We start from the raw sequence: 24,670 nt of genomic DNA on the forward strand, positions 1-24,670 counted from the left end.
TGTTAATTGTGGCTCAATGGTTACATTCTCATCTCTGAATCAGGCGGATGCGCGTTCAAATCCACATCCAGAAAACCAGGCTGATATTCCACTATAGCAGCGCTGAGGGAGCCCTAACCTGAGACGTGCCTGTGCCAAGGGTGCCCCATGCTGAGGGAACCTTGCCCTGTCCAAGATCCCATCTTTGAGATCAGTCCTTTAACTGTGGCACCATCTGTCCTCAACTGTGTGTAAATGTTCTCAGGATGGTCTTCAGAAGAGCAGTGGAGTTCTCTCTGCTGTAACTTTTGATATTCATCATTGAACAGATTATCAGCTCAGAATCACATTTCCATTTGTGGGATCTTGCTGTGTAAAATGTGACCATTCCATTTCCAACATTACAACAGTGACTACACTTTCACAGAGCTTCATTGTCTGTAACACGCTTCTGGACATCCTGAAGTTTGAAAGGTGTTATATAAATACAAACCTTCCATTTACAAACCTGGAGCATCACAAACTGCTGAGTGAATGAGTTGCATCTTCTTTTCTCAAATCACCAAGATACCAAACGGCCTGGTGAAACGTGCCATTTACAGGTCCAGGCAGGTCGAGGGGGCCGTCCATCTGACTGTCTGCCCCTCTACCATGGCTACGTTCACTGCCAGGTGTCCCTGGAGAGGGAGCATGCAGTGTCCATGGGCGCAGTTGCGCCGTTGGGCACCGCAGGGCCTGGGATGCATTATCGACCCTAATAATCACATTTTAATTTGATGTTTTCAAGTTTCCTTTGTGCTTTGGTTTTGTTTGGGCTGTTACCCTTCCTTTTGGGGAGCTGTTCCTTTTACTTTGTCCTGATTTAACTTGAGTTTGTTTATTTGGTTTGACCTTAAAAGATACCAGACTACAATTCATATCATAGACATTGTTTATTACTCAGAAATCACAACTTGCCGTTAAATGTGTGCACACACATTCTTACTAGAATATCTAAATGGCAGAGTTATCCTGCAGTTCAGTGCTGATGGGGAGAGTTATTTCACTAAATAAGGAACATAGATTTCACCCACTATTCAGTGATTCACTATAAATTAGCATAAATGGATACTGAGTATTAATTAGAGCACCGAACAGGGTCTCAGGTTAGACATTTGTGAGTTCACTTTCAGAAGAATTCCTTCAATATCTTAACAAGTCAACAGCTTTGAACAGCCCATCTATCGAATAGCTCAAGCCTGTTTGTAATTAAACATTCAGAACTCACACAACTTCATCCTCGAATTACAAAGCAGACTTTCCCCTGTGATCTGCATTCATCTTCAGTTTAATACAGAGCAAGCAACGTCTAGTCAATTCCCATCTATCCAGCATATGCTGATTTCCACTGTACTGGAAATTCATTTTACCTACACCTACACTTTGAGTGAAGTAATTTCTCTGATTCTCATAAATCATCAGCGCCTTGTCCTGACATTGTGCTCCCATGTTTTAGATTGCCTGACCAGGGAAAATAATCTTTCAGCATCCACCCTATCAAACTCACTCTTGCAGTACAGAGAGTATTTGACACATGAAGCCTGCATCAACAACAATCTCATCTATGTCATATCCCCGTATCCCCACGTATTTACCTTGTTAATCGAGGATTAGTGGGAAGCCTTTAAAAGCAAGCAAAGGACAACTAAAAAAGTAATAAGGGGAGAGAAGATGAAATTTGAGTATAAGCTAGCTAGTAATATAAAAGAAGATAGGAAGAGTTATTTTAATATATAAAAGGCAAAAATAGACTTTGGACCACTGGAAAATTAGGCTGGAGAAGGAATAATAGTAAACAAAGAAATGGCTGAATAGTTACTTTGCATCAGTCTTCATGGCGGAAGACACCAGTGAGATGCCAGAGCTCCAGGAGAATCAGGGGGCACACGTGGGTGTAGTGGCCATCAGTAAGGAGAAGGTTCTGGGGAAACTGAAAGGTCTGAAGGTGGATAAATCACCTGGACTTAGTGGACTACGGCCCAGGGTTCTAAAAAAGATAGCTGAGGGAATGATACAGGCATTGGTGGTGATCTTTCAGGAATCACTAGAGGCAGGGAGGGTTCCAGAGGACTGGAAAGTAGCTAATGTAACATTGCTGTTTAAGAAGGGAGGAAGGCAGCTACAAAGATATGTAGAGGGACAGGTAGTATTGAGGAAGGCAGCAGGCGGAAATTATAGTCCAGCTAGCCTGACTTCAGTCATTGACAACATTTAAGAGTCCCTTATTAAAGATGAGACGCGGATACTTGGAAGTGCATGATAAAATAGGAGTAAGTCAGCATAGCTTCGTTAAGGGGTCATATCTGACAAATTTGTTAGAGTTCTTTGAGGAGGTAACAAGTCAAATAAAGGAGAACCAGTAGATATGATTTACTTAGGTTTCCAAAAGGCCTTTAATTTTGATTTGATTTATTATTGTCACATGTTTTAACATACATGGAAAAGTATTGTTTCTTGTATGCTATGCAGACAAAGCATACTGTCATAGAGAAGGAAACAAGAGACTGCAAAATGTAGTGTTACAGTCATAGCTAAGATGTAGAGAAAGATCAACTTAATGCAAAAAGTCCATTCAAAAGTCTGACAGCAGCAGGGAAGAAGCTGTTCTTGAGTCTGTTGGTACGTGACCTCAGACTTTTGTATGTTTTTCCTGATGGAAGAAGTGGAAGAGAGAATGTCCGGGGTGCGTGGAGTCCTTAATTATGCCGGCTGCTTTGCTGAGGCAGCGGGAAGTGTAGACAGAGTCAATGGATGGGAGACTGATTTGCATGATACAACCAGAAAGAATGCTTTCTATGGGGCATCTGTAAAAGTTGGTGAGAATCATAGCTGACATGCTAAATTTCCTTAGCCTTCTGAGAAAGTAGAGGCATTGGTGGGCTTTCTCAAATATAATGTTGGCATGGGGACATTTGACAAGATGCTACATACTAGACTGTTAAATAAGTTCAGAGACTATGGTGTTACAGGTAAGATCCTGCACAGTTAGAGGATTGGCTCACTGACAGAAAGCAGAGAGTGAGGATAAAGGAGTCTTTTTCAGGATGGCAGCTGGTGACTAGTGGTGTGCCTCACGGGTCGGTACTGGGACCACAACTTTTTCACAACATAAATTAATTTGAAAGAAGGAACTGAAGGCTCAGTTACTAAGTTTGCAGGTAGTACAAAGAGGGACAGGTAGTATTGAGGAACCGGGGGTGCTGCGGAAGGACTTGGACAGGTCAGGAGAATGGGCAAAGAAGTGCTAGATGGAATACAATATGGATAAGTCTGAGGTTTTGCAATTTGAAAGGAGGAATGGAGGCATAGACTATTTTCTAAATGGGGAAATGCTTAGGAAATCAGAAGCACAAAGGGACTTGGAAGTCTTTGGTCAAGATTCTCTTAAGGTTAAGAAGGTTCAGGAGATGTTAAGGATCTAGAGAAGTATACGGGTTGGAGGAAGGATGTTAAGAAAGAGGATGTGTTGGAACTTTTAAATTGCATCAAGATAGATAAGCCACCGGGACCAGATGGGATGTACCCCGGGTTACTGTGGGAGGTGAGGGAAGATTTTGTAGAGCCTCTGGCAATGATCTTTGAGTCACCAGTGGAGATGGGAGAGGATTGCAGGATTGCGGATGTGATGAATATTTTCAAGAAAGGGAACAGGGATAGTCCAGGAAAATACTGACGGGTGAGTCTGACCTCAGTTATAGATAGGCCTGGTAGGTATGGATGTGATTGGTGCAACTTGTGGACCGAAAGGCCTGTTTGTGCTGTAGTGTTCTATGTTAACGCGAGGGTCAGTCAACAGTTAGGAAGGCAAATGCAATGTTAACATTCATGTCAAGAAGGCTGGAATAAAAGCAGGGATGTACCTCTGAGGCTGTACAAGGCTCTGGTCAGACCCCATTTGGAGTATTTGAGTAGTTTTGGGCCCCGTACCTAAGGAAGGATGCACTGGCTTTGCAAAGGGTCTAGAGGAAGTTCACAAGAATGACTCCTGGAGTGGAGAGCTTGTTGTACGAGGAACAGTTGGGTCTGTACTTGTCGGAGTTTAGAAGGATGAAGGGGAATCTTAATAAAACCTACGAGATACTGCAAGGCCTGGATAGAGTGGATATGGAGAGGATGTTTCCACTAGTAGGAAAAGCTAGAACCAGAGGGCACAACCTCAGGCTAAAGGGACGATCCTTTAAAACAGAGGTGAGGAGGAATTTCTTCAGCCAGAGAGTGGCGATTATGTGGAACTCTTTGCCGCAGAAGGCCGTGGAGGCCGGGTCACTGAGTGTCTTTAAGATAGAGCTAGATAGCTTCTTGATTAATAAGGGATCAGGGGTTATGGGGAAAAGGCAGAAGAATCGGGACAAGAAAAATATCAGCCATGATTGAATGGTGGAGGAGACTTGATGGGCTGGGTGGCCTAATTCTGCTCCGAGGTCTTATGGTTTAATCCCCCTGACACTAAGAGGTAATTTAGCATGGCCAATCCATCTAACCCGCACATCTTTGGACTGTGGGAGGAAACCAGAACAAACCCATGCAGACACAGGGAGAATTGGCAAACTCCACACAGTCACCTGAGACTGGAATTGAACCTGGATCCTTGGAGCTTGTGAGGCAGCAGTGCTAAACTCACTCAGTACTGTGTAGGTTTCATTGGGATCTCCTCTAAGTCTGCTAAACTCCAAATTACCTTGCATTAAGTTGATCTTTTTTACATCATAGCTATCACTATAACATTACATGTTATTATTATTATTATTATTATTATTACATGGCCTGTTCTGCGCTGTAGTGTTCTATGTTCTATGTTCTACACTCTCTCGTTTTTCTATGAACGGTATGCACTGTTTGTATAGCGCGCAAGAAACCATACTTTTCACTGCATGTTAATACATGTTACAATAACAAATCAAATCAAAATCAGAGAATTTCAGCCCAATTTAGTCAGCCTGTCATCACAAAGAAACCACCTCATCTCAGAGAAGAATTTAGTGGACTTTTGCTACACCATCTCCAATACAAGTGTAGCCTCCCTCTGACGAAGGGCCAGCCTGACCTGAAATGTTGATTCTATTCTCTCTCCACGGATGCTGTCAGACCTGTTGAGATTTTCCAACATTTTCAGTTTTTGATTCAGATTCCAGCATCCTCAGTATTTTACTATTCTGTCTTCAATGTGGAGACCCAAGTTGCACAAACTATTTCCAGAAGTGTTCTCAATAAAACCCTGAACAATTATAGCAAAACTTCAAATACTTCAATATTTTACTCTGTGCTCGAGGAGAGTGCGACTGTAGATAATTGGCACTGTGCACATTCCTATAATCAATATCTTGAAGAATCAAGAAGATGACATATCTGTGTCTCTTTACACTGTCATCTGTAAACTCCATCTCTTCCCAATACCGTGTGTCCTAAATTCACTGTCCCTGTTTTACAGATCAAGCTTGGGTTCACCAACTGTCTGTGTCTACATCAAGCAGCCAATTTGACCCTGGGAACTGGATGGTCAGAGGGAGCTGGAGGAAAGGCAGCGATAGAAGCAGAAAGAGATGCATCATGATAGTGTTTAGTAAATAGGGTTTAGTAAATAGGGTTAGTAAGTTCACCGATGACACGAAGGTCGGTGGTGTTGTGGATGGTCTGGAAGGATGTCAGAAGTTGCAGCAGGACATAAATAGGATGCAAGACTGGGCGGAGAAGTGGCAGATGGACTTCAACGCGGATAAATGTGTAGTCGTCCATTTTGGCAGGACCAATGGGATGAAGGAGTACACTATTAAGGGCAGGAGTCTTAGCAATGTTGAAGAGCAGAAGGATCTTGGCGTCCGGGTCCACAGGACTCTTAAATCGGCCTCGCAGGTGGAGGATGTGGTCAAGAAGGCGTATGGTGTACTGGCCTTCATTAATCGAGGGATTGAGTTTAGGAGTCGGGAGGTAATGCTGCAACTTTATAAGACCCTTGTCAGACCCCACTTGGAGTACTGTGCGCAGTTCTGGTCGCCTCACTATAGGAAGGACGTAGAAGCTATCGAAAGGGTGCAGAGGAGATTTACAAGGATGTTGCCTGGACTGGGAGGCATGCCTTATGAAGATAGGTTGAGGGAGCTGGGACTTTTCTCCCTGGAGAGACGAAGGTTGAGAGGTGACCTGATAGAGGTTTATAAAATGTTGAGAGGAATAGATAGGGTGGATTCTCAGAGGCTATTTCCCCGGGTTGAAATGGTTGCTACGAGAGGACACAGATTTAAGGTGCGGGGAGGAAAGTACAGAAGTGATGTTAGGGGTAAGTTTTTCACTCAGAGGGTGGTGAGTGAATGGAATCGGCTGCCGTCAGTGGTGGTGGAGGCGAACTCGCTGGGGTCTTTTAAAAGACTTCTGGATGAGTATATGGGGTTTAATGGGATTGGGGGTTATAGATAGGTCTATGGCTTAGTAGGTATTGATGTGATCGGCGCAACTTGTGGGCCGAAGGGCCTGTTTGTGCTGTAGTGTTCTATGTTCTATGTTCTAAATGTCTTGTGTCAGTTACTTTCAATGATGAACATCTGCCACGTGTTCCCTTGTAAGTTTCACATGAGGCACAGTGATGAGGGTGAGGGAGATTTGGAAATTCAAAGTTACAGAGGAGCAGATTGCGGGATTATTTCATGTCACTGCCAATTTCATTCTCCAGTTAACAGCAATCACTGTTTTCACTGCCTGAAGCAGTCAATTGTATTCGAGCTAAACATGACAATTTGAAGGAGAAATTTATTCTCCGAGAATAAAGTCTGAAATTGAAATAAAAGGCAAGGTTAGGAATAAGTTAGGCTTTTAAAGAAGTCACAGCAATTTCCCTAGTTGTCTACCGGTTAAGATTTGGCACTCTTACTGCTGCGATCTGGTAGAATTCTTTGAGGAGGTGACAAAAACGGTCGATGAAGGACGAGCTGTTGATGTCGTCTATATGGATTTCAGTAAGGCGTTTGGCAAAGTCCCTCATGGTAGGTTGGTAGAGAAGATTAAAGCTCATGGGATATGTGGTCAGGTATCTAGATGGGTAGAGAACTGGCTTGCAAAGAGGAGTCAGAGAGTAGTAGTGGAGGGGTCTTTTTCTAGCTGGAGGTCTGTCACTAGTGGTGTGCCGCAGGGCTCAGTACTGGGACCTCTTCTCTTTGTAGTGTATATAAATGATTTGGAAGAGGGAGTAAGTGGTGTGATCAGCAAATTTGCTGATGACACCAAGATGGCTGGATTAGCGGGCAGTGAGGAGCAGTGTCTGGCAATACAGCGGGATATTGATAGGCTGGTTGATTGGGCAGATATATGGCAAATGGAGTTTAATCCGGATAAATGTGAGGTGATGCATTTTGGCCGGAATAATGTAGGGGGGAGTTATATGATAAAGGATAAGCCCGTAAGGAGTATAGAATCGCAGCGAGACCTGGGGGTGCAAGTGCACAAGTCTTTGAAGGTGGCAGTGCAAGTGGAGAGTGTGGTGAAGAAAGCCTATGGTATGTTAGCCTTTATAGGAAGGGGTATAGAATATAAGAGCTGGAGTCTAATGTTGCAGTTATACAGAACGTTGGTTAGGCCGCATTTGGAGTACTGCGTCCAGTTCTGGTCGCCTTACTACCGGAAGGACGTGGAGACTCTGGAGAGAGTGCAGAAGAGGTTTACCAGGATGTTGCCTGGTATGGAAGGACTGGGGTATGAGGAAAGATTGAAGAAATTGGGGCTCTTTTCCCTTGAAAGACGTCGACTGAGGGGGGATCTAATAGAGGTATATAAGATTATGAAGGGTATAGATAGAGTAAACAGAGGTAAGCTATTTCCTATGATAGAGACACGTAGGACAAGGAGCCATGGACTTAAGGTGACTGGGGAGAGGTACAACACAGATATTAGAGGGAGGTTTTTCACACAGAGTGTAGTGGGGGTATGGAATGCTCTGCCAAATAAGGTGGTGGAGGCAAACACACTAGAGTCCTTTAAGAGTAACTTAGACAGGCACATGACTGAGTTGGAGATGGGTGAATATAGGAGATTGTTTTAAATAAGGGTCATTAGCATTGCGGTGTCTCTGGTAATGTAAATGGATATGGTATGATAATAATGTTTTTTCTCTTTTCATTCACAGGTTTTAAGTTGGTCCGCCTTGTGTCCAACGAGGGGCATACACGCGATGGGTCGTACTGGGACTGCTCTTGGTTGTTCGAGATTGGCCTAGTGCTTCATGTCGTTAGTGTGTGCTTAAACTGGACCAGATACTGGGCAAGACGACAGCTCAGTGACTATCACTGATTGCTGTGCAGACACATGGATTTGGGCCGGTGTCTGTGGGAGTTTGCACATTCTCCCCGTGCTTGCGTGGGTTTTCTCCGGGTGCTCCGGTTTCCTCCCACACCCCAAAGATGTGCTATTAGGCTGATTGGCAGGAATAAATTGTCCCGAAATCAGTTTCCCTCAATCTGGATGGCCATAAACATTAGACAGGGGTCGTGGGTGGAGAGGGGGACTGGTGGTGTTGAGACGGCGGCGTGGGCTCGTGGGGCCGAAGGGCCTGTTTCCCGGGCTGATTTTGTTCTTTGTTCTTTGACCCAGGTTCGATTCCCGGTCAGGGAATGAAAATCTTTTGCTGTGTAAAAACCTTGCGTTATTCCTGGTCAGCGCTAAATCTGTCGGAATCACTGTGAGGGAGATTTTCTCGTGTGTCTGAATTGGAAATGTCACATGTCAAGAATAGGAAAAAAAGGACAGTGATAGGCTGCAGAGCACCAACGATACAGATGGTGATGCAAGGAAAGCCTGGCTGTTAATGGAGTAGATTTTATTGTTTCTAAATACCCCTCAGATCTGGGTCCAATCTTGGACTCAATGATAAGAAAATCTCTGACTAAATTAAATACTAACCTGTCTGACTTCCAATGGAGTGCAGGTAGCTTTCACTCGGAAACCAGTAACTGAGATTAACAAATTGGGATGGAGAAAGATTCAATTTGAGCAGTGATACTGCCAGAGGAATGGAGAACTGGAGTTCACCCAGGAAAGCAGCAATGTTTAAAAACAATGGTTCCATCACGGGACTTGAACTCACAATTCTGGGATTAAGAGTCTCATGCTCCACCAACTGAGCTAGCTGGGCAGGTAGAGCATAAAGTATTTGTTTTATTGTGACTGTGTTGTGTTGATAGATTCCCTGCAGTCTGCATACAGGTTCTCAAACCAAACCTACATAAAACAATCCCGCCATGTACACAGTCATACCCATGACTTGACCAATAGGAAACAACAGGCAAATAAGGGCTCATCTGTGATTCAAACTCTTTGCTCACAGCAATCAAAGCATGAATCATACCCCTAGAGAAAGAAGCTGCCACTGACGGAATTCCCCACTAAAGTTCCTTTCATTGCCATCTAAAGCTGTGAAAGTTTAAACTGCTGGAAAAACTCCGGAAGTCAGGTAGCATTTCTGCACAGGAAATCACATCTCATTTTTCACCTCCATGGCTGCTCATTAAAACTGGAGAAATTTAGGAAGCTTCGAACAAGCGATACGCAGGAGAGAAAAAAACATAACAGGAAAGGGCTCTGATTGAGTGAAAATCAGGAGGGATTAAGTGGGAAAAGACTTCATGGTTCACGGCCTCAGCATGAGGGAAACAGAGAATCATAATGATTATACCACAGGATGAGACCATTGCAAAGTACTTTATAGGACTCATGTGCTGTGAATAGAGGGGAACCAGTGGATGTACTGTACACTGATTTCAAGAAGATATTTGAAAAGCTGTCACATCAAAGCTTACTGCAGAAATTAAAATCTTATTGTCCAGAGTGTAATGTATAGGCCTGGATTGGAGAGCTAACAGGAAAGAGAGTTGCCACCATTGGGGAATAATCTGGTTGCCGATATGTGACGAATGGTCTGCCACAAGGATTGGTGCTGGGGCCTCAACTGTTTATAACTTATGTAAAAGACTGAAAGTCTGGTTGCTAAATTTGCTGATAATACAAAGATAGATGTGAAGAAACAGTGTGAAGAGAACGTAAGGTGGCTACAATGGGCTGTAAATAGTTTTAGAGAGGATAAATGTCTGGCAAATGGAATATAATTGAGGAAATGTGAAATTGTCCTTTTTGGCAGGAAGAACAAAAAATAAAGCTCATCATCTAAATGATGAGAGGTTGAATAATTCTGAGGCATAGCACTATCTATATACCCAATGTATTAATCACAAAGTATTACCTTAGAGATAAGGCAAGCAATTAGGAAAGCTAATAGAATAGTATCCTTCATTAGGACAGTAATTGATTACAGAGCATTGGTTACACTACAGCTGGAGTATTGTGTGCAATATTGACTCACAAATCTGATTCTTTGGCTGCTTCCTTCTGGATTTTCTCACTTGCCAACTGAAAATATTTACCAAAAAATCTCTATCCTTCCTCTTGCACCATGTCCAGGGATGAGGAAATTCAGTTTTGTGGATAAATCATGGAGACCAAGATCTCTGAAGTGAGCAAAGAGTTTTCAATGGAAATTTCATTGTAAATTTGAGATTATGCAGTTGGAGGCAATAGGGATGGATGGTTTGATAGAGTGGATAGTGAGAATCTTTTTCCACTGATGAGGGTCTGACTCCACAGGGATTGGATTCAAGTTTGTTATAGAAAGACAAACTTCTATTTATATAGCACATTTCCAGACTAGTGCATGTTAAAAAGTGCTTTCAAACCGAAGAGGGACTTTTTGGAGTTCCATAATTATTTTGATGAAGGAATTAACAACTATACTACTAAACCTCTCGCTCGGAAATACAGCAACATTTGTAAACCATGAGGAAATATCTGGTGAAACATGAGTTACAAAATCAATGAGCATGAATATATTTAAGCAGTAAAGTTTAAGATTAGGAATCCAGAGACCCAGAGTAATGAACCTGGGACCCAGGTTTGAATCCTACCACAACAGATGGTGAAATTCCAATTTAACAAAAACTTGAAATTAGAAGTCTAATGATGACTATGAAACCATCGCCAATTGCACTAAAAACCCATCTGGTTCACTAATGTCCTTTAGGGAAGGAAATCTGCCTGCCTTATGTGGTCTGGCCTACATATCCAGATCAATGTAGTTGTCTCTTAAATGCCCAGGACAGTAAGGGATGGGCAATAACTGCTCGCCCAGCTAATGATGCCCACATCTGGTAAAATGAATTTTAAAAAAGGTATTCAGCAATTCAAATAATGGCAAAATTCCATTAAACATTTCATTAAATATTTTATTATCAGAAAGATGCTAACTTGCCTGTTGAAGGTTCACCTGATCTTTTATTTTCTGCATATAAACAGTCTCCGAAGAGACTATCAAAAATTGCTGATGTTGACTGTCTTACAAGTCACCATAATGGGACATTGGGAAACATTTTCAATAAGCAATAATCGCATCTCAGTTAACCCTCATTGGCTACAATACTGCCGCTGTGCAAAGTAATGGTGGTTCTCCTGACACATGATGATCTATCAAACCTAAAGTCTTCACACTATTGGTGTGTAAAGTGAATTGATTTGTGTACATTACACATACTTACCAGAGATTAACTTTTTCAATGTTAAATAATTTGATAAGATTCCACTAGGAAATTGAAACTATTAATTAACCACAATGTTGAAATGAGAAGGCAAGGATTATGGGATGAGAATATAACCTGTGAAGTTTTGTGAAATGTACTGAGCTCCCCAGTGGATTGTTCAGTTTTGTAAACCTAATACAACAAATCCAGCTTATTCCTTCACCTCTCTGTTTCCATTTCTGGTGGTTGGCTAACGACCAATATTCATTACAAACTCACTAACCCAATGAGTCCCACAGCTACCCTGACTACAGCTGCCCAAATGCTGCTTCCTGTAAAGCCTTCATCCCATTCTCCAAGTTTCTCTGCATCATGTGTTCTGATGATGCCACCTTCGAGAACAGCACATTGGAAATGTTCATAGTTTTCGATAACGGAGATCTTCACACTGTTGTTGACAGAACATTCCACATTTCTAACTTATGTCCCACAACTCTAATCCCATAGAGTCATTGGTCTAGATTCTCCGGCCTCCTAGCCGCATGTTTCTCGCCACTGGGAGGTGATGTGTTGTTTGCGAGTGGCGGGATTCTCTGGTTCCCCCCCTCTCAATGGGAAATCTCATGATTGGGGGTGAGCTGCTGATACCACCAGAGAGAATTGCGCCACCTTGACTGGCTGGAGATTTCTGGTCATAGAGTTTTACAGCACAGAATGAGGCCCATCAGCTCATCACGCTGGAGATCCAGCACCTTTTCTAATCCTATTTTCCAATACTTGACTTGTAGCCTTGCACATTCTAGCATTTCAAAGGCTCATCTAAATGCTTAAGAGTTCCCACCTAGACCACCACTCTTTCATGCTGTGTGTTCCAGACTCACACCAACCTCTGGGTGAAAATATTTTTTCTGACGTCATTGTTTTTTTAACTGGTTGGCGCAACATCGTGGGCCGAAGGGCCTGTTCTGCGCTGTAATGTTCTATGTCTCCTCTCAATCTCCCGTCCTTGAACTTTAATCTATTCCCCCAGTTACTGGCCCACTTGCTAAGGGGAAAAATAATTCCACTCCACCATATTTATGCCTCTCATAATTTTATACACCTTAATCAGGCCCTCCCAATGCCTTCTCTGCTCCAAAGAAAACAATCTCAATCTATCCAGTCTCTCATAATAGCTGAAATGCTCCAGCCCAGGCACCAACCTGGTGAATTTCCTCTGCACTTTCTCTAGTGCAATCATTTTTTCCTGGCACGTGGTGAACAGAACTGCATATGGTCTCCAGCTATGGCCTAACCAACATTTTATATAACTCCATCATAACATCTCTGCTCTTATATTCAATCTCCTTCTCTCCTTCCCAGAATGATGTTAGACTCTCTCTTGTCCTCTATTTTCACCCGCGCAGTTTCTGCAATCAATGCATCATCCACCACCATTTCCACCAACTCCAGCATGATGCCTCCTCAAGAAAAATGAGTTTAGATGAATGAGGGGAGATATAATTGAAGAATATAAGATGCTAAAGGAAATTGACAGGATAGAGGGGAGAGAATGTTAACTCGTGGGACAATCCAGAAGTAGATGTTATAGTTTTACGATGAGGGGCAGCAGTTTTAAAACAGAGATTAGAAGAAATTACTTCTCTCAGTGTGTCATGAAACTATGGAATTCATTATCCAACTTGCAGTGGATATCAGGATATTGAGTACATTTATGGAGGAGATATTCAATATTTCATTGGATATCATATTCAGTTCATATTCAACAATAACTTTCAATTGGGGAACTTCAGAACAGTGAGTTATGATAATGTTTCTGTCCGATTTTGAGTGGGGGACTATGCTGAAAATAAACTGTATATGATAACTCCTTCACTACAGAAACTCAGCTCATGATCAGAGTGATAGACCTGCAATAGCAAATCATGCAGTCTGATTCAAGTTCAGAACTTTCTGGAAGTACAAATCGGCATGGTGGCACGGTGGTTAGCACTGCTGCCTCACAGAGCTAGGGACCTGAGTTTGATTACCAGCTTGGGTCACTGTCTGTGTGGAGTTTGCATGTTCTCCCTGTGCCTGCATGGGTATCCTCCTTCTGAAAGATGTGCTGGTTAGGTGCACTCACCCGAACAGGCGATGTAGTGTGGTGACTAGGAGAATTTCACATTAACTTCATTGCAGTGTTAATGTAAGCCTTACTTGTGACTAATAAATAAACTTCAGCTTTTAAACACGGCAATTTGAAGGAGAAACTTGTGTCTGGTGAAAAAGGGTCTGAAATGTAAATAAAATGCCAAGAGATTACGAAAATATATTTTAGAAGTGTTACAGTACTTTCCCTGGTGGTTTAGTGGTTTCACTAACACCGCCAGGTTTCAATCCCCGGCCAGGGGAAAATGATTTGATGTGCGTGAATGGAAATCAGCAGCAGGTCTCCCTGAATCAGTGGGAGAGAGATTTGATTTTTTCTTGTCTGAGTTGAAAATGTCACATGTGCAGCAGGTCAGTAACGAAAAGGAAATGGACAGAGGTAGACTGTAAAATGCTGATGATAGAAATGGTAATGCACGGTAACATATGGGTGGTAATTTTACTGTTTACACTGACACAAAAATCTCCCAGATCTGGATCCAAATCTCAGGCCCAATGATAAGAAAACTTCTCACTAAATTAAACCTAAACTGTCCAACTTCCAATGAAGCGAAGGCAGTTTTTACTCACAGTAACTGAGATTAACAAAGCGGGATGGAGACAGACTCCGTCTAAGTGGTGACAGTGTAGGAGGAAAGGAGAGCTGGAGTTCACCCAGGAAAACAGCAAAGTTTAAAAATAACGACAGCCAACATGGGGCTCGAACCCACACCACTGAGATAGTCAGGCTACTGCAATCATGATGCGTGTTCCATTTCTTAACATAACATTCATAGAGCCAAATGTTGTTTTCCACCTGGTGTTGCAACTTGTTTGGATTTCAAAGTTTACAATTAACCAACTTACAAAAGCTGTGTGATTACAATGCATTCCCCTAAATCAGCAATAACATCTTTCACATTTCACCCTTCTCAACTTCCCCTCTTTCCAATCAATACAAACTCCTCTTGCATCTTTCACTCTGATCTTTACTCTGTATCATTTCACGATTACACGTTTGAAATAAGGTGAATCTTTGAAATTCTGTAGCCCAGAGGTGATTACGCACATACTCACACACACACAAATATATATATATACACACACATACGTACACACACATATATACACACACTCACGCACATACAGACACACATACATACGCACACATGCATATACACATACACGCAAACACATATACATGCACACTTACACACCCACACGGACACTCAATATACACTCAAACACACACATAAACACACACACACAGTTCAATAATTGCCAGACTCCATCGAATTGTTGCTAATAAGTGACACCAACTGCTCCTTTCTTTCAACAAGAGTTAAAGAGTAACGAAAAGATGCAACACTCCACTTTTGTAAGCATCTCTGGCACAAAAAGCTCAGCAATGTGCATTGTAATAGCAGTTGGACTGGTTGAAAAATTGTCCACTCGATTCAGAGTCTGTGAAAAAATTGAACAAAATGCCCATCAGCAAATTAGTCACCAGCACTGGCAAAGAAACGCAAGGCTCTGCAGAGACTTGAACTCGGATCACTGGATTCAAAGTCCCGAGTGCTCACCATTACACCACTGAACCCAGACCACAGCAATAGGGTGCAAATGGCCACTCAGAATTTGACCTCTTCAATGTAACAGCAACAGCAGGTGTGACGACAATGTGTTGTTACCGCCACCGTTGATGGGGTACAAGGAAATTTGGCAAATTGGATCCAGAATCTGAGTGGCAGGGAGCAGAGGGTGATGGTCAAATGTTGTTTTTCAGACTGGAAGCCTATGTCCAGTGGGGTGCCAAAATGATCAGTGTTGGGGACCTTCCATCAGTGGTTTTATTTCAATGATTTTGGATTTGAATGTAGGAGGACTAATCAGTAAGTTCGCAGATGATACAAACACTGGTGAGGTGGTAGATGGGAAGGGAGAACATGGAATATTACAGCTAAATACAGGCCCTTCGGCCCTCAATGTTGCACCAACCTGTGAAACCAATCTAAAGCCCATTTAACCTTCATTATTCCAATGTTATCCATATGTTTATCCAATGATCATTTAAATGCCCTTAAAGTTGGCGAGTCCACAACTGCTGCAGGCAGGGCATTCCACGCCCTTACTACCCTCTGAGTAAAGAACCTACCTCTGACACCCGTCCTATAACTACCACCCCTTAATTTAAAGCTCTGTCCCCTCGTGCTTGCCATCTCCATCCAAGGAAAAAGACTCTCACTGTCCACTCTATCTAAGCCTCTGATCATCTTATATGCCTCTATTAAGTCACCTCTTAACCTTTTTCTCTCTAACGAAAACAGCCTCAAGTCCCTCAGCCTTTCCTTGTGAGACCTTCCCACCATACCAGGCAACATCCTGGTAAACCTCCTCTGCACCTTTTCCAATGCTTCCACATCCTTCCTATAATGCAGCGACAGAACTGTACGCAATACTCCAAGGAGGGAGTTGAAGAGGGAGTTAAGAAGGGCTAAAAGAGGACATGAGATGACTTTGGCTGATAGGATTAAGGAGAACCCTAAGGCATTTTACAGGTATGTCAAGAACAGAAGGTTGGTTAGGGCAAGATTAGGGCCAGTTACAGACAGTAGAGGGAAGTTGTGTGTGGAACCGGAGGAGATTGGAGAGGCATTGAACCAATATTTCTCTTCGGTGTTCACGCAAGGGGACATGAATGTAGCTGAGGAGGACACTGGGGTGCAGGGGTGTAAAATAGATAGTATTGCAATTGATACGGGGGATGTGCTGGATATTCTAGAGGGTTTGAAAATAGATAAGTCCCCTGGTCCGGATGGGATTTTAAGAAATCTGTGGATAGGTTTATGGACGAAATGGGATTGGTTTAGATTAGTGGGTTAGTGTTGTTTTTTTTTAAAAGCTGGTCGGCGCAACATCGTGGGCAGAAGGGCCTGTTCTGCGCTGTAATGTTCTATGTTCTATGTTCTAAGTGCAGCCACACCAGAGTTTTGTCCAGTTGCAACATGACCTCATGGCTCCAAAACTCAAATGTATAGTGGTCCATTTTGGCAGGACCAATGGGATGAAGGAGTACAATACCAAGGGTAGGAGTCTTAGCACTGTGGAGGAGCAGAAGGATCTTGGGGTCCGGGTCCATAGGACGCTCAAATCGGCCTCGCAGGTGGAGGATGTGGTCAAGAAGGCGTATGGTGTACTGGCCTTCATTAATCGAGGGATTGAGTTTAGTAGTCGGGAGGTAATGCTGCAACTTTATAAGACCCTTGTCAGACCCCACCTGGAGTACTGTGTGCAGTTCTGGTTGCCTCACAACAGGAAGGATGTGGAGGCTATTGAGAGGGTGCAGAGGAGATTTAAGAACATAAGAACATAAGAAATAGGAGCAGGAGTAGGCCATCTGGCCCTTCGAGCCTGCCCCGCCATTCAATAAGATCATGGCTGATCTGTCGTGGCTCAGTTCCACTTTCCCGCCCTCTCCCCATAACCCTTAATCCCCTCTCTTATCAAAAACCCATCAACCCGCTTCTTAAAAATATTTAGCGAGGCAGCCTCCACCACTTCAACGGGCAGAGAATTCCAGAGATTCACCACCCTTTGAGTGAAGAAGTTCCTCCTCAACTCCGTTCTAAACCGCCCCCCCTTTATCTTGAGGCTGTGCCCCCTAGTCCTACTGTCTTTTTTGAGCGGGAAGAGTCTCTCCACCTCTATCCTATCCATCCCATTCATCATCTTATATGTCTCAATGAGATCTCCCCTCATTCTTCTAAACTCTAACGAGTACAAGCCTAGTTTATTCAGCCTCTCCTCATAGCTCAACCCCCTCAACTCCGGTATCACTCTAGTGAACCTCCTCTGCACTCCCTCCAAGGCCAAAATATCTTTGTGCAGGTGCGGCGCCCAAAACTGCACACAGTACTCCAGCTGCGGCCTCACCAATGCCCTATACAGCTGCAGCAAGACCTCCCTACTTTTATATTCAATCCCCCTCGCTATGAAGGCCAGCATCCCATTCGCCTTCCTGACCACCTGCTGCACCTGCAAGCTGGGTTTTTGCGACTCATGCACAAGGACCCCGAGGTCCCTCTGCACCGTCGCCTGCTGCAGTTTTTCGCCACGTAATAGTCCTTCCTACCATTCTTCCTACCAAAGTGGACCACCTCACACTTGCCAACATTACAAGGATGTTGTCTGGATCGGGAGGCATGCCTTATGAACATAGAACATAGAACATTACAGCGCAGAACAGGCCCTTCGGCCCACGATGTTGCGCTGACCAGTTAAAAAAAAACAACAACAATGACCCACTAACCTAAACCAATCCCTTTTCGTCCATAAACCTATCTACAGACCTCTTAAACGCCCCCAAACTAGGCGCATTTACAACTGCAGCAGGCAGGGCATTCCAATCCCTCACCACCCTCTGGGTAAAGAACCTACCCCTGACATCTGTCCTATAACTACCCCCCCTTAGTTTAAAGCCATGCCCCCTCGTGCTAGATTTTTCCATCAGAGGAAAAAGGCTATCACTGTCCACCCTGTCTAAACCTCTAATCATCTTATGTGTTTCAATAAGATCCCCTCTTAGCCGCCTTCTTTCCAGCGAAAACAACCACAAATCCCTCAGCTTCTCCTCATAGGATCTCCCCTCCATACCAGGCAACATCCTGGTAAACCTCCTCTGCACCCTCTCCAAAGCCTCCACATCCTTCCTGTAATGTGGGGACCAGAACTGCACACAATACTCCAAGTGCGGCCGCACCAGAGTTGTGTACAGTTGCAACATAACACTACGACTCCTAAATTCAATCCCCCTACCAATAAACGCCAAGACACCCTATGCCTTCTTAACAACCTTATCTACTTGATTCCCAACTTTCAGGGATCTATGTACACATACACCTAGATCCCTCTGCTCCTCCACACTATTCAAAGTCTTCCCGTTAGCCCTATACTCAACACATCTGTTATTCCTACCAAAGTGAATTACCTCACATTTCTCTGCATTAAACTCCATCCGCCACCTCTCGGCCCAGCTCTGCAACCTGTCTAAGTCTTCCTGCAAACTATGACACCCTTCCTCACTATCTACCACACCTCCGACTTTGGTGTCATCAGCAAATTTACTGATCCACCCAACTATACCCTCATCCAGATCATTAATAAAAATCACAAACAGCAGTGGCCCCAACACAGATCCCTGAGGCACACCACTTGTAACCGAACTCCATGATGAATATTTACCGTCAACCACTACCCTCTGTCTCCTATCCGCTAGCCAATTCCTAATCCAGTTCCCTAGATCACCCCCAATCCCATACATCTGCATTTTGTGCAGAAGCCTACCATGGTGAACCTTATCAAACGCCTTACTAAAATCCATATACACCACGTCCACTGCCTTACCCCCATCCACCTCTTTGGTCACTTTCTCAAAAAACTCAATCAGGTTAGTAAGGCACGACCTACCCGCCACAAAACCATGCTGACTATCTCCAATCAACTCATTACTCTCCAAATAACTATAAATCCTATCCCTAATAATTTTTTCCAAAACCTTGCCCACAACAGAAGTGAGACTCACCGGTCTATAATTCCCGGGGAAGTCTCTGTTCCCCTTCTTAAACAATGGGACAACATTCGCTAACCTCCAATCATCTGGTACTATACCAGAGGCCAACGACGACCTGAAGATCAGAGCCAGAGGCTCTGCAATCACTTCTCTTGCCTCCCAGAGAATCCTGGGGTAAATCCCATCCGGACCAGGGGACTTATCTATTTTCAGACCCTCCAGAATATCCAGCACATCCTCCTTATCAACTGTAACACTGTCAATTCTACTCCCCTGCAACCCAGTGTCCTCCTCAGCTATATCCATGTCCCCCTGCGTGAACACCGAAGAGAAATATTGGTTCAATGCTTCACCAATCTCCTCCGGTTCCACACATAACTTCCCTCTGCCGTCTATAACTGGCCCTAACCTTGCCCTAACCAACCTTCTGTTCTTGACATACCTATACAACGCCTTAGGATTCTCCTTAACCCTATCAGCCAAAGTCTTCTCATGTCCTCTTTTAGCCCTTCTTAGCTCGCTCTTCAACTCCCTCCTAGCCAATCTAAAGCTCTCTAGTGCACTATCCGAGTGCTCACGTCTCATCCGAACATAAGCCTCCTATCTTTATGAAGATAGGTTGAGGGAGCTAGGTCTCTTCTCCCTGGAGAGACAAAGGTTGAGAGGTGACCTGATCGAGGTTTATAAGATGTTGAGAGGAATAGATAGGGTGGATTCTCAGAGGCTATTTCCCAGGGCTGAAATGGTCGTTACGCGAGGACACAGGTTTCAGGTGCTGGGGAGCAAGTACAGAGGAGATGTTAGGGGTAAATTTTTCACTCAGAGGGTGGTGACTGAGTGGAATAGGCTGCTGTTGGTGATGATAGAGGCGAACTTGCTGGGGTCTTTTAAAAGACTTCTGGATGAGTATATGGAATTTAATGGGATTGGGAGTTACAGATAATTCTATGGCTTGGTAGGTATGAATGTGATCGGTGCAACTTATGGGCCGAAGGGCCTGTTTGTGCTGTAGTGTTCTATGTTAACTCCAGTGAGAGAAACAGGAAAGAGCAGTTTTCTTTATCCTGAACTCCCGCCATGTGAAGTCAGACAATGACGGTGACTGGTCTCTCCAACTTGGGTGTGCAATACAAGATGGGATGGTGTAGAGTGACCCTTGGTGGATGGTGAGGTACGAGGCCACCCTGTTGAGTTCCTATGGGACACAGGGGGATCCCGTACTACCCTTAACACACCCAAAATTATTGAACCATTGTGCCGTACTAATGGTACAATCTTACTCAGCAGATTCACTGGTCACTTGCAAGAGCGGCTGATTACAGAAGCATAAGGATTTTGATTGTTACCACCTTGTAATTTTAGTCGATCTTTCCCCAGCGGCAGAGCACATTTTGGGTTCTGATTTAATGACAAAGTGTAACCTTTCTTCTGATTCAGTTAATTGTTGTATTTGGCAAATAGCTGATAGAGATGAAGCTCCAGCAGAGGAAGCTGTGGCATCTTACACAGACAGAATTTGCACAGTGGGTGAATTTTGGTTTAATCCTGAGACCATGTCTGATGATTTCAATATGCAAAGAATTATAGACAAACACAAGGCTGGGTTTGAGCAATGCAAAATGATTATGGAAGGATAGAGAGTGAAATCATGGTTAAAGGCCCACATCTGAAACTACACAGACAATATGCTTTCCCTAAGGTTGCTAAGGTGATTGATAGTCTGCTAAAGCAGGGGTTGTTGCATCCAGTGACTACTATTAACGATTCTCCAATTTGGCCAGTATGAAAGCCTGATGGGTTACTCTGTTAACTGTAGCCACTAGTCCGGCTACGCTGTTAAAACAAATTCCACAGGCTAAATATTTTATTGTGCTGGATACAAGTAATGAGTTTTGGTCCATTGTTCGTTTTGATGGGCTCTCCCTCTCTCCTGCCTCCTCCATCCTCACAAGTGTGAGGAGCTCATGGGGCTTCTATGTCACTAAGACTGAGACAATCTTGTTGTAAAAAATCAGCCTGTTTTAACCCTTATACGATGGACAAATAACTTTGAGTAGACGTCTTATTAGTACAAACAATATTTATTTAAACCCACACAATCAATAATCACCCACCCGACCAACAATAAGTTATCTTACAGAAAATACTAGAATTCAAGTACAATACAAGACCTTGACTTAACTGTGTGTGACTGACAAATACCCAAACAGATAGTGGCCTTTATCTGTGTGCTGGTCTGGGTAGTTGTCTGCGTAGTCTGGTCCTTTAGTCTGGTGTGGTACCCTGGTTCTGATCTTCTTTCTTTCCTCCCTTCTCAGGTGTGGTGGCTCTCCGTCGTTGTAGCTTGTTCGTGGGGTCAGAGAGAGAGAGATTTCTGGTTGTGCAGCATCCTTTGTACCCCATTTAGTTTCACGCCCATTTTTTGGCCATTGCCAATCAATCGATCAGGACTTGATCACCCTGATCGATAAGAGTCCAATCAGGTGCTACCACACCGATCTCTGGGTGTGTCCCTGGCGGCCATGCCTGTAGGTGTTGTAGGCACACAGGTCACATACCTTCCTCCTAAATAAGGATTCACGGTGCCTTTACGTCTGGCACACAACCCAGTGTGATCAGAAAGTCTCTTTCATCCTGGAGATGGCCCATATCCTGTGTATTCACTCATCAGGGTTGCAGCCTGTTTGTCTGTCTTTAAACTGCAGCCTGTCGGTTTAGTTTCTTGCCCAGTTGTCCCAGAGTGCTTTACAAAATGCCATTTTAGATGGCCTGTTTGGCTACATTCCCCCCTTTGATCCTGAACGCAAAGCGTGATGGATCACAAATTCAGGACCAATATCTGTCAGGAATTCCCCAGTCACTCCAGTCAAGCAAGGCCCGGGTATTGACATGTACAGTAATAATGCATCCCTACAACATATTCCAGAGGCTACAGACAACAACAGTCTACAATACAAATATAAACAACCACATATTCTAAACCCCATTATTACAATAAGCTAGTTACCCACAAATACAGACAATCAGATATTCCAAACACCAAACAAATAAATTAATTATAAACCAACATTTAAACAAACGGTAGAATAAAGTATTCGCATATCTGAGACACATGTTGGTAGTAGAATTTCTAATGGCTCATTAATATAAATGGTAAAATGGCAGCCTTCCTATAAACATTGTTCTACTGAATTAGAGGAGGCCATGATTCAAGGGCAAACCCTACATTCTGCCTCCGGGTCATCCTCTTTTTCCATCGGCTGAATTGGACTGTGAGGATGATCAGATATACTAGGGTGAACAAAATTAGTACTACAGCCAGGTGTGACAATAAGTGAACAAATGGATGGATTTGGATGTTTGATCCCCAGTTCCAAAGGTCATCCCACCAAGTGGTGACTTTGATTTCCTTAATCCTCTTTTTTACCTCTTGGGTCTGCTGTACTACTTTGGTGAAGGTTCTGTGGGCTGTAGCCAATTTTGCCCGAATCAGGTTCAATTCCGCCGGCAGGAGGTTTAAGCTTGTATCATATTTCTCATGGTTCTCCCCTAGAGTCTGTTGGAGCTTGTCAGTGGCGTTCACATCTATCCTCTCCCTCTTATGAATGTCTATTAGTTGAATGAGGCCCACTCTGGCTGGTATGTCTGGTTTGATGCAGAACGTAGTGTTAGTAATGTTACAATGGGTTGTGCCATACTGATATTGTTTCAGGGAGGTGGTAAGACAGTATCTCCCTGCTCCTTTGTAAGCTACCCGAGTTATGTCTGTGTCCAGGTTACGAGCTTCTACTGAGCAATTTAGGCTGGTGTTTGTTCTGAAGCCACACAGTGCATGCTCATTTAAATCATACAAGATTTTCCCTGTGTTTTAGTATCAACCCATTTTGGGGCCCTGGAGTGGTTTCAGGACAAGTGGAGATGGGTTTGCCAACAGTTGGTCTTAACCCATTCTCAATTTCATAGTAGTTATACTCGTTCTGAATAACCTTCTTTCCTAATTCCAGCCCTTTTCTGGACCATAGGCTCGACAGGCTAGCTCCACGCACCCATGGTTAGTGTATACCCATCAGTCACTAGTGAGGGTCGTCCTTAGGAAGCAGTAATCAGAGCTCCCATTATCTTTCCTGTACACCACTCCTTGGATATTACATCCTTCGGTGATACTCTTATTGGGGTGTACCCATAGGATGCCATCCTCACATTTGCCTGCTTCTGGTGGGATGAACCACATATATCCAGGGTATCGTAGGCTGCTCTTCTGCTCTTTGGTTGAGGTGGTGTCTGTGGTTCAGTCTGAGACGAGGAATCCCACATAGCAGAGAAGTATGTTGTTCATTCTGGGGGAGATCAAGGTAGCACCTGTTAATTCTTATTAATATCTGATTCTCTTTCCAATTTCATTACAAGAATGTCGTATGACTCCCCCCCAACTTTTTCCAAAAAAAAACAAAGTAATAAGTAAATGAATAATAAAGGCCCAATAGTGCCATACGAAGGGTTGGTTGGCAATCAGTGTTTAATGGGGTTGAGTGGGGTGAGGAATTTGCAGAACGTGAAAATAAAATGTCAATTGGGTGATGCGTGGCGTGGACGGATAAAGCTATTTACATTCTGGACTGTGATGTCCTGGTTCTTCCTGAGTGAAGGGACCTTACTTGGGCAGGCTTTGGCTGCCAGGTACCATCCCTGGTAGTGAGCGCCGGGTCAAACGGTTCTGGGAGTCCTGGTACCAGGCGTGCCATAGGGGGTAAGGTTTGTGGGTTCCCCATCCTTTTCGTCGGGGTGCCTGGGCCATGGTTTTATTCCTGAAGCTCTGTAAATTGGAGCGGGGACCGTGGGTGTATCTGTTGGCCCTGGGGATACTGGGTGGGGATTGTAGCTGCTTGTCGGGCCGGTCCTGCGAGGGACATGGGTTGGGTTCCATCGTCGGAACCTCTGAGATGGTGGTGTGGGGTAGTTGGGTGGTGCCCTACAGTCCCGGGCAAAATGGTTGGGTTGCCCACAGGTGTAACACTGTACTTGTGGGCGTGGGCCTCTGGGCTCAGCTCTATATCGTTCTCGGTGTCGGGGATTGGGCCTATGTTCTGTGTGGCCTTGTGGTCCCCTGTGTCGGTGATCAGCAGGGTTGTATGGGTGTGCAGGGTTTGCTGGTCTTCTAAAATTTGGTGCCCTACAATCTCGGGCAAAGTGTCCCGACTGCCCACAATTAAAACATGTCCCTCTATCTCTCCCTGGGGCTGCTGTGTAAGGTAGACCTGTACCTCTCTGGTATTGGTGATTCCCTCTACCTTTGTTTCTCCATACTGGACCCTGACGAGCCCTCATCGGAAACATTTTTGCCTCCTTTTCTGACTGTGACGTTGGGGCTCCCTGAACTTCCTGTTCCCAGATTCGAGCCAAGCGTCGG

General features: G+C 44.0%; 1 protein-coding gene and 1 non-coding gene across 2 annotated transcripts in view; one reads left to right on the forward strand and one right to left on the reverse strand.

Annotated features, from left to right (window-relative positions):
* The window catches only part of LOC145357379 (uncharacterized), a 101,048-nt gene that overhangs the window by 69,510 nt on the left and 6,868 nt on the right, over positions 1-24,670 (forward strand).
* Positions 11,344-11,484, reverse strand: LOC145357625 (U4 spliceosomal RNA). The gene has a single exon (XR_013889320.1). It is a non-coding gene; the product is annotated as a U4 spliceosomal RNA (small nuclear RNA).

The sequence above is a fragment of the Carcharhinus amblyrhynchos genome, chromosome 23 (genome assembly GCF_965287045.1).
Source record: "Carcharhinus amblyrhynchos chromosome 23, sCarAmb.v2.hapA, whole genome shotgun sequence".
Lineage (NCBI taxonomy): Eukaryota > Metazoa > Chordata > Chondrichthyes > Carcharhiniformes > Carcharhinidae > Carcharhinus > Carcharhinus amblyrhynchos.